This window comes from Schistocerca cancellata, chromosome 2, assembly GCF_023864275.1.
Source record: "Schistocerca cancellata isolate TAMUIC-IGC-003103 chromosome 2, iqSchCanc2.1, whole genome shotgun sequence".
Classification (NCBI taxonomy): domain Eukaryota; kingdom Metazoa; phylum Arthropoda; class Insecta; order Orthoptera; family Acrididae; genus Schistocerca; species Schistocerca cancellata.
The window spans coordinates 950,371,544-950,384,744 of NC_064627.1; the positions used below are offsets into that span (position 1 = coordinate 950,371,544).

The window sequence follows — 13,201 nt, forward strand, 5'->3', positions numbered from 1 at the left end:
GAACCCGCGACCGTAGCGGTTGCGCGGTTCCAGACTGTAGCGCCTAGAACCGCTCGGCCACCCCGGCCGGCGGAGAGACTACACTTAAGGCCTCTGTGAGAGGGAAGACTTATCCGAAGATGTGACAGAACAAGAAACAGGAGTCGACATAGAAGATATAGGTGATACAGTATTACAATCAGAATTTGAAACGACTTTTGAAGACTTAAGATCGAATCAGGCAGTCAAGCGATAGATAACATTCCATCGGAATTTCATAAGCCATGGGGGGTAACAAAATGGTAACAAAATTACTCTTTGTGGCATGTTTACAATCCACCTGACTTCCGAGAAAACATCACCAACGAAATTCCGAAGATTGTTGAGAGCCGACGAGTGCTTGAATTATCGCACAATCAACTTCACGCCTCATGAATCCAAGTTTCTGGCGACAATAATGTACAGAAGAATGGAAAAGAAAATTTGAAGACCTGTTAGATGACGATCAGTTTGGCTTTACCAAAGGTATGGGCACCAGAGAAGCAGTTCTCATGTTCAGACTGGTAATGGAAGTGGGACTAAAGAAGAATCAAGACACGTTCAGAGGATCTGTCGACATGGACAAAGCGTTCGATAATGTCAAATGGACAGCCTGGGTGGCCGAGCGGTTCTAGGCGCTACAGTCTGGAACCGCGAGACTGCTACGGTCACAGGTTCGAATCCTGCCTTGGGCATGGATGTGTCTGATGTCCTTAGTTTAGTTAGGTTTAAGTAGTTGTACGTTCTAGGGGACTGATGACCTCAGAAGTTAAGTCCCATAGTGCTCAGAGCCAATGTCAAATGGAGCAAGATGTTCGAAATTCTAACAGAAATAGGGGTAAGCTGTAGCGAAAGAAGGATAATATACAATCTGTACAAGAACCAAGAGGGAGCAATAAGACTGGAAGATCGAGAACAAAGTGCACGGATTAAGAAGGGTGTGAGACAGGGATGAAGTCTTTCGCCCCTACTTTCTATGCAAGCTCCAACGGCGGAAATAAAAGAAAGATTTAAAAGTGACATTCTCAGTGGAAGTGAACAAGAATTGCATGATCTGCTGAATGGAAGGAACAGTATAATTAGTACGAAATAAGGACTGAGTGTACATCGAAGATAGGCCAAGGTAATGCGAGGTAGCAGAGATGAGTACAGCGAGAAGCTTAACATCGGGAGTGATGATCACGAAGTAGATGAAGTTAAGAAACTCTGATACCTAGGCAGCAAAACAGCTCATCACGGACGGAGCAAACAGGACATAGAAAACAAACTAGCACTGGGAAAATAGGCATCCCTGGCCAAGAGAAGTCTGCTATTAGCAAACATAGGCCTTAATCTGAATAAGCATTGTATGGTAGTGAAACATGGATCCTGGGAAAACAGGAAAAGGACATGGTGAGATGTGGCACTACAGAATAATATTGAAAATTAGGTGTACTGATAAGGTAAGGAATGAGGAAGTTCTCCCACGAACCGGCGGGGACAGGAATATATAGAAAACACTGACAAGAACAAGGGATAGGATGGTACGGAATCTGACAAGACATCAGGAAATAACTACAGTGGTTCTAGAGGGAACTACAGAGAGTAAAGACGGCAGAGGAAGGCATAGACTGGTATAAATCCAGAAACTGAGGACATACACTATGTGATCGAAAGTGTCCGGACACACCCATATATTACGTAGATTGTGCTGCCACTTACTGCCATGTACTCCATATGAGCGACCTCAGTTGTCGCAGACACGTGAGAGAGCAGAATGGCACGCTCTGTGGAAGTCACGGACTTCGAACGTGATCAGATGATTGGGTGTCACTTGTGTCACACTCGTGTACGCGAGGTTTCCACACTCCTAAACATCCCTAGGTCCACTGTTTCCGATGTGATAGTGAAACGGAAACGTGAAAGGACACGCGCAGCTCAAAAGCGTACAGGCGGACCTCGTCTGTTGACTGACAGAGACCATTGACAGTAGAAGAGGGTCGTAATGTGTAATAGGCAGACATTTATCCAGACCATCACACAGGAATTCCAAACTGCATCAGGATCTATTGCAAGTACTATGATAAGCGGGAGGTGAGAAAATTTGCGTTTCATGAGCCACACATCACGCCGGTAAATGCCAAACGGCGCCTCGCTTCATGTAAAGATCGTGAACATTGGACGACTGAAGAGTGGAAAAACGTTGTGTGGTGTGACGAATCACGGAACACAATGTGGCAATCAGATGGCAGGCTTTGGGTCTGGCGAACGCCCGGTACACGTCATGTGCCAGCGTATGTAGTGCCAGCAGTAAAATTCGGAGGCTGTGGTGTTATGGTGTGGTCGTGTTTTTCATGGAGGGGGCATGCACCACTTGTTGGTTTGTGTGGCACTACAGCACAGGCCTACATTGAAGTTTTAAGCACCTTCTTGGTTTCCTCTGTTGAAGAGCAATTCTGGGGTGGCGTTCATAATGCACGGTCTTTGGCGGAATGGTTACACGACAACACCATCCCTGTAATGGACTGACCTGAATACTATAGAACACCTTTGGGATGTTTTGGAACGCAGACTACGTGCCAGGCCTCACCGAACGACATCGATACCTCTCTTCAGTGCAGCACTTCGTGAAGAATGGCCTGCCATTCTCCAACAAACCTTGCAACACCTGATTGAACGTATGCCTGCGAGAGTCGAAGCTGTCATCAACGCTATGCGTGAGACAAGATCCATAATAATGTCCAGCATTACCAATGGAGGGTGCCACGAACTTGTAAGTCATTTTCATCCAGGTGTTCGGATCGTTTTGATCACATAGTGTAGGTTGAAAGTGCTACTCTGAGAAGAAGAGGTCGGCACAGGAGAGAAATACGTGGTGGTCTGAATCAAGCCAGCCAGAAGCCTGATGAATCAGAAAAAAACTTTGCTTTGATCAACGACACAGGGTGAAACGGTCTATGTTCCTGCTTACTATATGTGGTCACAGGCTGAAACGGTCCATATTCCTACTTACTATGGGTGGTCATAAATTTTATAAAAATCAAGCTGCGACGACGAAACTTGGTGATAGTGTGTATTGTCCCCGTTAGCTCCTGACAGGACGTGGCTAATAATTGGTCGTGGGTGGCACCACCACAACGTCGTACCTAGTGAGAGGGAGCAAAAGCCTCTGTCAGCTACTTAATAAGAGAACAGAGAAGATTATTCAACAAACTAATATGTGTTTAAGCCAACAGCTTTGGCGTAGTGGTATAAACGTTTGCCTTCACATTCCCAAGTTAAGCGCTGTCGGGCTTGGCCTGCACTTGGGTGGATGACCGTGCGGGCCTGCCGAACACCGTTAGCAAGCAAGGTGGGCTCAGCCATTTTGGGGACATTTGAGGAGCTACCTGACTGAAAATTATAAACTCCGGTAAGGAAACCTAACAATGGCCATGAGTTCGGTGTGCTGACCACATGAATCTTCATATCCTTATCCAGTGACGTTTACCGCTTGAGGATGACACGGGAGTAGTTTGTACCGTTGGAGCTTTCGAGGCTTTTTCGACCAGAGTGTAGATTTTAGGATGTATTTTGCGAACTTTTTTTATGAAAAATGAAACTCCTCCAGCTGTACTTAAGATATATTAGGCTACTTGTTTCGACGTTGCGTCAACGCCATCTTCAGGCCCTATACAACACACCATACATAAAACAAACAATGTGAGACATCAGTAGTCTGTGAGCTATTGTACAAAATAAATATACTTTAAACAAATTATATAAAGGATAACTTCAATTAAAGTAGTTACATTTCGTTCATTTTCATTAAGATGCAATTTACCTTGACATTAGCAGTCTATATGGTATAACCAAGTACAAATGAGGTTATATATACACGATTATTTCCATTACAGTTCAGTAACAGACATCTGAATAAAATGGGGGTATATATAAGTCTAGGTGACTGTTAGAGATAATAATATAGGCATGAGACAGTACTAGGATAGTGTTCAAAGCGAATAATAATACCCTAAACCCTTCTTCGTGTGCACAATTTAACTAACAGAAAGGAAAATATGCATTGCAACAGACATATGTAAGGTATGATTCCATTGTTTATAAATAGTGAAGGGTGGGAAAGGTGGAAAGGAGTTACGTTTGTCTAACACTGTATCGTCATCACCATAAAGTAACAAAGTGAAATATGTTACGTAAACAACATCATTCATAACGATTTGAAACACAAGTGAGCAGGAACTGGAAGAGCGGTACGGAACCCAATGAATATATTAAAAGCTAGTCAGTGGAGTAAAAGAAATACCCCGGAGTCAATTCATGAATCTACTAATTCCTACAAGAGAAATGTAAGCTAAGAAGCCACCAAAATGTACCATTTCAACGTCGGTGCCCATTTATGGCCGCAACACAGGTCTAAAATAATCTAATTGTAATAGGCCTGCATCAGTGAAAGAACGATCAAGTACATAACAGTGCTCCAAATCGAAGTAAACAGGGCGTTGTAAGTCAAAACAGTTCGTCACATATGTAAAATACTTTTAGTTCCTCTAATAACTAATTACTAAAGAAGAGTACACAGTAAGATATACAAAGTATAGCTCTCGTACTGTTACACGTAATCTAGTCAAGGGTTGACATAAGCCAACAACAATCATTGAAACGCCTAAGCACCCACTTGCTTGCACGACTAAAGTCTAACACTTATATCATCACTACACCATAAGCACTCACTCATTTCGCCTATTCTTATAAACTTGTTCTTGCATAAAATTACTAGTTTAAATATATTGACTATCCATCATTAACGAGAACGACCATGAGACTTGGAGGTAAAACTATCCTGAATAAAAGGCCCATCAACTTATTTCAAACATATTTCCTCTACTGGGAGAAGTGTCTTCAGAGGCTTGTCTTTATGGCTCACTGATCTGATTAAAATTCCCTCTAACTGTTCTACTTATTATGACAGCCTTAGCTTCTAGCCACCAGAGAAAAATACTATGCTCTGACTCGTTCTGATTTATTTACAAGTCTCGTGTATAAATTCACTAACAAAGTAGCGACCACTTTTGTTCTTCAACCCAACATCTGACACACAGGCAAAGACTCCCAGTACTTATGACACTTATGTCCAAGTCAGTTGCTCACTGGAATGGATTACAGATTTCTGGTAGACTTACTTATGCATGGCTCTTTACTCCTCGACATCGAGTCGGTTCTGCCGCTTATCCAGCATCTTCGTGCACACCTAGTATTCAGCTATGCTCTGATGGATCCTCGCGGCTCCATGCTTGGAACAACTTATTGCCCGTTATCGTCTAATAATGCTTTGTCTGTGTGTCCTGTCACTTATTGGTTACTTTCTCTCCCAGTTTTTCCAGAGTTTCAGGAAGCATCCACCTCCGTTTAGGGAGGCGCACAATGCGTGTAGTTTGCTGTCAGTTCCTTGTTTCAGCTACCGGCTATGTCAGCATGGCATAATACGGTCTCTTTCCTGGAACCGTATCCACGAATGAGGAGTCATTTCTCATTGTAGTGTTTATCCCGTAGCCTGCACGTTAGTGTCCCCTGGGTCTATCCTGTCCCAAGAGTTTGATTACGCAAATGAAATTAAAGTGACAATAAATTAATGAAACTGGACAGCAGTGACAAGCATTAGTCCTGCTCTACATATTCATTGTTACATGCCACACTTTTTTCTCCAAAGGTGGCTTGCTCGAATGCAGTACTCCTTTTTAGGTAGCTCACGAAACGTTGTATGACGAAATCAATGAGCAATACAACGGAAAACCATCCGAAGTTGCAAATTTCCCTTTTTTTATTTACTTGATGACTAGTTTCTGGCCTAGACCGATAAATCATCCTACAGGACAGAAATCTAATTTAAGATCATGTACAATATGGGTACTGCCAAAATTTTAAGTATACGCCAAAAATACAGAATATATCGTTTCAAGATTTACGTACCAGTTAGTCGAAATGCTATATCCAAAAATATAAAAACCATGTCAAAAATACATAGGTTCTGTGAAGTGCAAATGGACAGTCAGAGCGCGTAAAGCCAACTGACAGTCTACTCCTCCCACTGCCATAAGAAACCAGTGGGAAGGGAGCTGTATCGCGATATGGGCAACCCTCTGTATTTGTCAAAATATTTTCCACCATCAGAAAAACAGTAAGCAATTCATTCATAGTACACGTTAACAAGAAAATTAATACACTCCTGGAAATGGAAAAAAGAACACATTGACACCGGTGTGTCAGACCCACCATACTTGCTCCGGACACTGCGAGAGGGCTGTACAAGCAATGATCACACGCACGGCACAGCGGACACACCAGGAACCGCGGTGTTGGCCGTCGAATGGCGCTAGCTGCGCAGCATTTGTGCACCGCCGCCGTCAGTGTCAGCCAGTTTGCCGTGGCATACGGAGCTCCATCGCAGTCTTTAACACTGGTAGCATGCCGCGACAGCTGTACGTGAACCGTATGTGCAGTTGACGGACTTTGAGCGAGGGCGTATAGTGGGCATGCGGGAGGCCGGGTGGACGTACCGCCGAATTGCTCAACACGTGGGGTGTGAGGTCTCCACAGTACATCGATGTTGTCGCCAGTGGTCGGCGGAAGGTGCACGTGCCCGTCGACCTGGGACCGGACCGCAGCGACGCACGGATGCACGGCAAGACCGTAGGATCCTACGCAGTGCCGTAGGGGACCGCACCGCCACTTCCCAGCAAATTAGGGACACTGTTGCTCCTGGGGTATCGGCGAGGACCATTCGCAACCGTCTCCATGAAGCTGGGCTACGGTCCCGCACACCGTTAGGCCGTCTTCCGCTCATGCCCCAACATCGTGCAGCCCGCCTCCAGTGGTGTCGCGACAGGCGTGAATGGAGGGACGAATGGAGACGTGTCGTCTTCAGCGATGAGAGTCGCTTCTGCCTTGGTGCCAATGATGGTCGTATGCGTGTTTGGCGCCGTGCAGGTGAGCGCCACAATCAGGACTGCATACGACCGAGGCACACAGGGCCAACACCCGGCATCATGGTGTGGGGAGCGATCTCCTACACTGGCCGTACACCACTGGTGATCGTCGAGGGGACACTGAATAGGGCACGGTACATCCAAACCGTCATCGAACCCATCGTTCTACCATTCCTAGACCGGCAAGGGAACTTGCTGTTCCAACAGGACAATGCACGTCCGCATGTATCCCGTGCCACCCAACGTGCTCTATAAGGTGTAAGTCAAGTACACTGGCCAGCAAGATCTCCGGATCTGTCCCCCATTGAGCATGTTTGGGACTGGATGAAGCGTCGTCTCACGCGGTCTGCACGTCCAGCACGAACGCTGGTCCCACTGAGGCGCCAGGTGGAAATGGCATAGCAAGCCGTTCCACAGGACTACATCCAGCATCTCTACGATCGTCTCCATGGGAGAATAGCAGCCTGCATTGCTGCGAAAGGTGGATATACACTGTACTAGTGCCGACATTGTGCATGCTCTGTTGCCTGTGTCTATGTGCCTGTGGTTCTGTCAGTGTGATCATGTGATGTATCTGACCCCAGGAATGTGTCAATAAAGTTTCCCCTTCCTGGGACAATGAATTCACTTTGTTCTTATTTCAATTTCCAGGAGTGTACATTACGATCTTTACCAATAAAGTCAAAATACATAAAAATCACTGAGCAGTGAAGCACTGCAACATCATATCTGACTCATATGATACAGTTGTATGCAATGTTGGCAGTTACAAATCGCGAAATGTGAACCACAACATCAATGTTAAAAGCAAACGAAGTAATAGTACGTTAAAAAATCTTGATCACCTCCAACCCTTTACAAGCGTAATAAATGTACCGTAAAAAAATCATGTGCATGTATGGTGGGAGTGCGGTTGTAAAGAGTGGTAGTGGGGGGGGGGGGGGAGGGTTGGAAGAGATGAGATATGGGGAGAATAGAGGGCTGGTAAACACAATGGAGGGAGATCCTGAAGACGAAGGCGCCCTAAAAGGGTCGCAAGTGGGGAGACATGGCGACAATGGAAATAATATATTATCAGTAACAGTAAAACAAACTTATTGAAACTGGGTCAGAGACGACTACCTGCCATTTTTGCAGTTACACAAATAAGAAGCGGCGCGGAATAGTGGATACAACAGAGAAACTGTACATATATGTTACTCAAGAATAGTCGTACAAATAGTATGAGCCAGAAAAAAAAACTTTTTCTTTAAAGAATGTAATCGTGAAGACCACAAAAATAGACAGAAAGCCGAATTTTATAATCTGCCATAATGATAGTATATTATCTACATCCTTGCCACGTTTGCCCACTTGAACCCATTTAGTGCTCCTTTATCTTCATGCTCTCTTCTCCCCCCCCCCCGCCCCCTCCTTCGCCAAATCATCTTTTCCCAGCCCTCCATCCTCTTACTATCTCTTCCCCTCTCCCCTCCCTCTACATTCCCACTCCCACCCCATATCCTCATGAGTGTGTTTAAGCTATGTCTTCCCCCAGGACGGCAAGTACATTTTTGGTACTTTGTGAAAGACAGCTTTGTGGCTTAATGTCTGCTTTTACCGAGAACAGGTCAGAAATAAATTATCTTCACATATTTTTTTAAAGTTTGTTATGGTAAAATTCTTACGCTTGTAAAGGGTTGGAAGTGATGACGACTGTTCAATCTCCTATTATTTAGATATATTTTAAAACTGATGTTGTGGTTCAAACCTACTGGTGTTTACATGCCAACACCATACAGCTTTGTTATACGTGCCGTATGTGGTGTTGTCCTTTTCTGTTCACTGATTTTTAAGTTTTTGGCTGTTTTTGATAAAGATTTTGAAATTACTAATCTTATTGTCCAGTTATACCGTTACTGCATTAACTGTTTTACTTTTGATTGTTGTACATGTAATATAAACTAGTACAAAAGTTTCCAATATCCAGATAGGGCGCCCCCTTTCCGAGGTTTCCTTGCGGCAGTGGGAGGAGTAGACTGGCAGTTGTCTGCAAACGCTATACATATTCATTTGCATTTCGCAATACGAATATATTTTTGAAATGCCTATTGAATTTTTGGATATACCGTTTTGACTACTTGGTACATAAATCTTGAAACGTGGAGTTATGTGATTTTGACGTGTGCTTAAAAATTTAGTAATACCTGTGTTATACATGACAGCAAATTTGAGTTTCTGTCCTGTAGGATCATTTTAAAATGGGTTCCGGGCCGAAACTAGTGACCAAGCAAGTGAAAAAGTGAAATTTGTAATTTTGACTGGTTTTGCGCTGTACTGAATAACAGAAGTTGCTGACTTGCAATTATTCCAACAAGCTGCAATTTCAGAAATCGCTGGGCTGTCACTCTGGATATGCCTGCCACAGTTTGGCTTCTTCTTCCAAGTAATAAATGAGGGTAACTGCTTATCATCTGAGGAGAATACTGGGACTGGGTGAAAATTTGATTATCTGGAGCTGGAGCGTTGACGTGGAGGAGGACCACACACCTGAGCGACGGCTCGTGTTGGAAACCTCCCATAACCTAGTTAATAGAATGCTCCTGTGTCACTTTGTCCATCGCAAAGGTACTCTGTAGCCACAACACCACGATAGTACCAAAAAAGCAAACCCCTTATACGATAGTACGCTTGTCTGTCCTCTGCTAGGGAATTGCTATGCAGCGCGGGATCGTTACCACAATTGACTGACAGAAGACATCACTATCCAGGCACAGTGTCTTTCGAAAACTGAACCTACTACCCTAGCTCGCCTTCATCCTCAATTCAAACAATTGCCATTCACGCTTCAGCCCACTCGGTATTCCCCATGAACTCGCACAGCGTAGTGACTAGCGCATCTGCCCAGTGAGCAGGAGATCATGGTTCGAATCCCGATCTTGGTACAGATTTTCATTTGTCGGTTCAGTACGCGTAAGTACGTCATAGTTATTTCGAACTTGGAAATGTCTCTGGAACCATATAGCTTCATTTGACAAAGCATGCGCGCGCTCAAATCCACCCACCCGCCTGCACCCACATACAGTGATTGTGCCCAGACTGCTGCAGTGAGTGGCGAATTAAACCAGATTTATTGTGTTCACCTGTAGGAGCATGTAATTGTGATGGACATCGTGGCAAGTCAGCGGGCACAATATCTGCGATTTTAGTGTTCCCACAGCAACGTTCCGTGATATATCCTCAAGCAGTGCCGGCGACAGCGCATGCTTAGGTTGGGTGTTTCCATTATCTTCTATTATCCGTGCCATTATTACTTTTCAGATTTCTTACTGTGAACACCTCTGATGATTCTGTTGCAGATAGGAAAGCTGTTACTAATTTGAAGCCTCCTTCCATCTTCATACACCTACTCAATAAAGGCTGCAACTTGTTTATAGCCTGTGAAGTTGGTGTATGATTTCTTTATTTGTGCACTTATATTGTCTTTAATTTCTTTATAATTATTGGGAGAAATTTAATTTCTTCTTAGCAAGTACAAGAAGATGCACTGTTTTGGACACAAACTCTTATCGTTTATTGAAGAAAATGTCGTCGGTGGTCTGTAAAGGAAGATATTTACAATTCTACTTGCTTTCTAGATCGAGGAACAATTCGTTTGAAGATACTGACTGTTCTTACAGTATTTCATGACAGATATTTCGTTAACACCGGGACACATCGTGTGCTTGCAAGTTTTTGTATTATTTCTTCATTTGGCACTGGTGATTCTGGCCTAAGCCCACGCCATTTCAGTGCATCCTCCTTTCCATACTTGTGTGTGTCTCTCTACATCTCCATGCCCTATTTAATTTCTCCCATTCCTCTTCACTCTTTTCCACCAACTTACTCTCCATGAAACTGCTTTTCTCTTACTGATAACTCACGTTTGCTTTATCCCGCACTCAACCTACTCACCACTTAGATTTCCAACTCCATCACTGCTCCTTCATTTCTCTTAATTAAATAGATGTACAGCAAAATAATTCATTGGAATAATACATAAATGGCGAAATGCAGAAAACGAAAAAAAAAGAGAAGTAACAGTTTTAAATCAAAGAAAAACTAGTGATAAAGTTTTCAACACTACACAAATCACACGATACTTATTTAATCAGAGGGATATACATTAACAGACGTAGTACTGCACTGTGTTGTGTTTAACATAAAAATGCATAGTTCTGTGATGTGAGACCATAATCTACTGTGCTAAATGAAGAAACAACCGCAAAACATGAATGGAGCGAACGAAAAATCAGCCACGAAATACCGTAAGGAAAAATAAACGTCTTATAACGATATGTCTGTAGGAAGAAAGTGAGACTGAGAATACACTACTGGCCATCAAATTGCTATACCAAGAAGAAATGCAGATGATAAACTGGTATTCATTGGACAAATATATTAAACTAGAACTGACATGTGATTACATTTTCACGCAGTTTGGGTGCATAGATCCTGAGAAATCAGTACCCAGAGCAACCACCTCTGGCCGTAATAACGGTCTTGTACGACTGGGCATTCAGTCAAACAGAGCTTGGATGGCGTGTAGAGGTACTGCTGCCCATGCAGCTTCAACACGATAGCACAGTTCACTGGCGTATAGTGACGAGCCAGTTCCTCGGCCACCATTGACCAGACGTTTTCAGTTGGTGGGAGATCTGGAGAATGTGCTGGCCAGGACAGCAGTCGAACATTTTCTGTATGCATAAAGGCCCATACAAGACCTGCAACATGCGGTCGTGCATTATCCTGCTGATATGTAGGGATTCGCAGGGATCGAATGAAGGGTAGAGCCACGGGTCGTAACACATCTGAAATGTAACGTCTACTGTTCAAAGTGCCGTGAATGCGGACAAGAGGTGACCGAGACGTGTAACCAATGGCACCTCATACCATCACGCCGGGTGATACGGCAGTATGGCGATGACGAATACACGCCTCCAATGTGCGTTCACCGCGATGAAGCCAAACACGGATGCGGCCATCATGATGCTGTAAACAGTACCTGGATTCATCCGAAAAATGACGTTTGGCCGTTCGTGCGCCCAGGTTCGTCGTTGAGTACACCATCGCATGCGCTCCTGTCTGTGATGCAGCGTCAAGTGTAACCGCAGCCATGGTCTCCGAGCTGATAGTCCATGCTACTGCAAACGTCGTCGAACTGTTCGATCAGATGGTTGTTGTCTTGGAAACGTCCCCATCTGTTGACTCAGGGATCGAGATGTGGCCGCACGATACGTTACAGCAATGCGGATAAGATGCCTGTCATCTCGGCTTCTAGTGATACGAGGCCGTTGGGATCCAGCATAGCGCTCCGTATTACCCCCCTGAACCCACCGACTCCATATTCTGCTAACAGTCATTGGATCTCGACCAACGTGAGCAGCAGTGTCGCGATACGATAAACCGCAATCGCGATAGGCTACAATCCGATCTTTATCTAAGTCTGAAACGTGATGGTACGCATTTCTCCTCCTTACACGAGGAATACAACACCGTTTCACCAGGTAACGCCGGTCAACTGCTGTTTGTGTATGAGAAATCGGTTGGAAAATTTCGTCATGTCAGCACGTTGTAGGTGTCGCCACCGGCGCCAACCTTATGTGAATGCTCAGAAAAACTAATGATTTGCATATCACAGCTTCTTCTTCCTGTTGGTTAAATTTCGCGTCTGTAGCACGTCATCTTCGTTGTGTAGCAATTTTAACGACCAGTAGTGTATATTTCGTGAGGGACCACTGGTGATGTCTTATTTCAATGAGACGATGCGGATTTGGTGATGCAAACATGAATTAACTTGTATTTGCTAAGGCGCGTTATAAATACAGTGTCTTTAAATTATTTTGACTGATTTAAAGTGTTCAAAATGTTCAGATGTGTGTGAAATGTTATGGGATTTAACAGCTAAAGTCATCAGTCCCTAAGCTTACACACTACTTAAACTAAATTATCCTAAGGACAAACACGCACACTCATGCCCAAGGGAGGACTCGAACCTCCGCCGGGGCCAGCAGCCCAGTCCATAACTGCAGCGCCCTAGGCAGCTCGGCTAATCGCGCGCGGCAATTTAAAGTGGCTGTCAACAAATTCCTCTCGTGCCAACCTCTTCATAGCACTCGAAAGCTTCGCCCTCCATTCTGTTTTCTCCTGCATTTTCTACCCTGAACCAAGGTAGTTTGTTCCGTCACGTCTTAACATAGTTC

The 13,201-nt window shown here is 44.3% G+C and overlaps 1 protein-coding gene across 1 annotated transcript in view; it reads left to right on the forward strand.

Annotated features, from left to right (window-relative positions):
• The window catches only part of LOC126160051 (chaoptin-like), a 149,793-nt gene that overhangs the window by 71,369 nt on the left and 65,223 nt on the right, over positions 1-13,201 (forward strand). The window lies entirely within an intron of this gene.